Source organism: Hordeum vulgare, chromosome 3H (genome assembly GCF_904849725.1).
Source record: "Hordeum vulgare subsp. vulgare chromosome 3H, MorexV3_pseudomolecules_assembly, whole genome shotgun sequence".
Classification (NCBI taxonomy): domain Eukaryota; kingdom Viridiplantae; phylum Streptophyta; class Magnoliopsida; order Poales; family Poaceae; genus Hordeum; species Hordeum vulgare.
Window position 1 is genome coordinate 402,332,285 of NC_058520.1, and position 3,966 is coordinate 402,336,250.

Here is a 3,966-nt window from a genome sequence, read left to right on the forward strand (position 1 = left end):
AAACATCATCTAATTAAGATCCAATGACAAATCCACATGGCATTCTCCGTCTTTAGGTATGACGTGGTCAACAAAGAATCCCGCCAATTCCTCTTGAATTGCTTGTATCGATCATATGGTAGGAGTTGATCCCGTATCTCGCATATCTAATTTAAAGAAGGGGGTCAATACATGCATATATGTGAATAAAACTCAACACAATTGTGAATATTATTTACGTACTTGAAACTGTTTCTCACAGAAGACCTACTCAGAGGTCGAGTGGCGAATGAACTCGCATACGTAGTATGCACATAAAATAGTGCCTTCTTTCTGGTACATACACTTTACGAGAATAGAGTTCAATCAAACTGATAAGCAAGCATTGTAACGACATATTGATGAAACATTGAATCAATTAGAGATGCGCAGAACTAGCTAGTACTACTTACTTTGGGGTGCATAAATCGCAACTCTTTGTTTAGACCGGGAACCATATTGGCAAAATTCGTCCAAACCGTCCCAAGCAAAGAAAATGATTACTTGATATCAGGAAATGAACGAAAGTTGCATGCTCATATGGTCTCGGTATATTGAGTGAACTTACTTATTGAGCATTGCAGTAATGTCCTCATAATCCTCTTCGGCTTTATGTCTCGAGTCTAAGACATTTACTACTACTTTGCCAACGTTAATGGATAGCAGAATAAAGTGGTCTCTGCGCACGCATATATAACTCATCAATTACATTACTTAATTAACCTCGAGTAAGCGCAACCGATTTTACAAAGAAGACAGCAACACTCACTTGAAGTTGTAAGGAAAGATTATTTCCACTTTCTTTTGATGTATAAGGAATGAGTTTAGGAAGTTCTCCTTGGTCTCTTTGATTGAGTTTCGTACCGTCAATTCATTTACGGCATCTGGGCTAATGAACCCAACATCGATGATTCCTGCTTTTTTTAATTCGACGATCTTCAATCTGCATAATATATATAGTGAGGATAATTATATATACATGCAATGAATGAGCTGAGCTAGAGACTTAACTATAAAAGTAATACTTACACACAGTAGGAAGCCATGAGTTGTTTGTCGAGGGCTAGTTGATTGTATAACTGAAATAACTCCTCAAATTGAATAGTAATCATGGGAAGTATAATGAATTCATGCTCTGGTTTCTCCTTGGCAGGTGGAATTTTCTTTGCAAAATGTCTCCTCGTTTTCCTCCTTGGTCCTCTCATATGGTAACTTTTCCAGAGGCTTGAGAGATGGACCGAATTGCCCGCCTCTGCTTGTACTGCTAGCCGCCGGAGAGAAGGAGGCGTATCTATTTCGCTTGAGAGAAGGAGGCGTACTGCTCTGAAGCGCCGGACGAGCCGGAGCGGCGCCGTTTGTCTTCCGACGTTACCGATGAGGCGAAGGAGGAAGCGGACTGCTCTAACGCGCTAGAGTAGGCGAAGGAGGAGGCGAAGTGCCCTCACGCGTCGGAGGAGTTGGAGAAGGAGGCAGAGTGTCCTGATCACTCACGGGAGGAGCAGGAGGAGGTGGAGGCGGCGGAGTGCCCTGACTCGTAGGACGAGGAGGAGGAGGCGGAGGCATCAAGCTTGGAAGCTTGATGAACTCCTTCTGCCATAGACATGTACTCCCCACAGCATGAACCAGCTGAATCTCCCCTTCACCTGTAGGGTGGTCAAGCTCGAGCTGCTCAAAATTCTCCACTACTTGCTCCACCATCACAATAGCATAGCCATGTGGAATCGGAAGGTAGTGAAAAGTTCCATTGGGTTGAGGAGGTTCAACAGAGCCGACAGCCACCATGAAATTGAGGTTCCGACATTTCATCATAAGCTCGCAACGTTGAGCCTCCGTGATAGTATCCACGGGGTAGATAGGAGTCGTGAAGTCATGCTGAACGGGCTCCGTGGAAGACACACTGCTTCTCCGCTGAGATGGTGGGGTACGTTCTAGGGTAGCTTCGTGCTGCTGAGATGATTGGCCAGCAGCTCGCTGGCTCTCAAGTTCCTCTAGGTTTTGCAGTCTTGCCTTGATCTGCTGCATGTCGCTCAGATCCGAATTCCTCTTTCTCTCCCGTCTTCTGTAACCGTTTCCGTTAGGAAATCCAAACTTCCACGGAACGGAGCCTGGTGTGCCTCATGTTCATCCAGGGTGCTCAGCATTCCTAGGGCCTTAGTCAGCTCGTCATTCTCTCTGTCTCGAATGAACATCCCTTCTCGTGTTGTGGTGATACACTCCTGAAGCTTGATCATGGGTATTGCAAGTTGCTCGTCCGTCCAACAACACTTCCCTGTTTTAGGGTCCAAAGTTCCCCCAACCCCGAAGAACCAAGTCGTTGAACGCTCTGGCCTGTTCAATGTCTGTGGTTGGCCCCCTTCAGCAATCAGGTCATTCTCAGCTTTGTCCCAGAACGGCCTGGCTTTGAGGTAGCCACCTGACCCCGTGTGATGGTGATACTGCTTCTTTGCAGCATTGTTCTTGTTTGTCTCTGACATTTTCTTACTCTTCTCCGATGACTTGTAAGCCACAAATGCGGGACAGTGATTCTGAAGTCTTCCCTTTGTCGACAAACATTGATTTCAAATCATTCTTCCACTTCCCGAATAGATGTGCCATCTTCTTAAGAGCACACGCCTTGACAAGTGGCTCTATAACTGGCTTATTCGGAACTTCCTCTGGCGGTATGGTGAAATTTGCCTTCTTCGCGGTCCAAAGATCATCTTTCTGCCTATCGGTGACATAATCACCTTCAGGGACGTCGTCGCCCTTAGGCTTTTCCATTGCTTGACACTGATCAGGATGTTGTCCCTAAAAATAGCTCCGCACTGAGCAGAAAATGTGTCCTTGGTCAGCTTGGGTTCAATCCGTAGGCCATCGGCCGCGATTGTTGTGATCATGAACTTTTCATCCATGCGCAACCTTCTCTTTGGGCCTCGTCTCTTTACCGAAGTTTGGCTCGATCCGGAGGGCTATAAAAGAAGAAAGAATGAAGTGTTAATATATGTACATACCTTTGGGCTTAATTAATATATATACCTCGCCGGACTTTGTAACATCTCCCTCCTCCGTTCGGTCGCCGGAGCCATCATCATGGTCTCCTTCTTCCTCCGGCCTTCGGCCACCGAAGCCATCATGATCATGTCCTTCCTCCAACATTGTTCGATCATCCGAGCCGTCATCCTCTCCTTCCAGACCATCGGTGTCGTTGAGATATGACAAATAATCACCGACCATTATCTCCCCCAACAACTGTTCTCTTTGATCCATATATAGTTCTGCAAATAATCACCGACCATTATCTCCCCCAACAACTTTTTATATTTCATTTTCAAATGTTGAATAGTTCATAGATGTACGTTATCTATACCTACTAATAAAAGAAATAGTATCACATGGCTCTCTTAAGCTGAGTCTTTTCAATTTAATTCGAAGGGATCAGTATAACGAAATTTTATATATTAAGACTTTGTTAAATCTCAGGTACCTCAAATATTTCAAAGCTAGCAACATACAGATATAAAACAACACCGGCCGATCTGGTAAGCTATATTAAAATAGATAATTTGTATCTTTCTTATATTATCCGTTTAGTGATACATGACTAGAATAGATAACTATTTCTTTTTCACCTACAAAAATGTCATTGAAAAATGGCGTTTGATATGTATTTTTCTAGACTTTGGCATGTGCCTCCCTGGCGCCGGATGACACTGTATGAATCCTGCTTTCTACTTTAATCTCGAATACATCTCTAGTATAATCAATATATGATCAAAATTTGTATGAACATCAATATGCAGGGGCGGCGGCGGCGACAAGCAGAGCACGTGTAGAGGAGGAGCTCACCGGGGCCGACGGGCTCGGGGCAGCGACAACGACAGGCTCGGGGCGGCGATGACGATGGGCTCGGAGCGGCGACGACGATGGGCTCGGGGCAATGGCGACGGCAACGTGCTCGGGGCATCAACG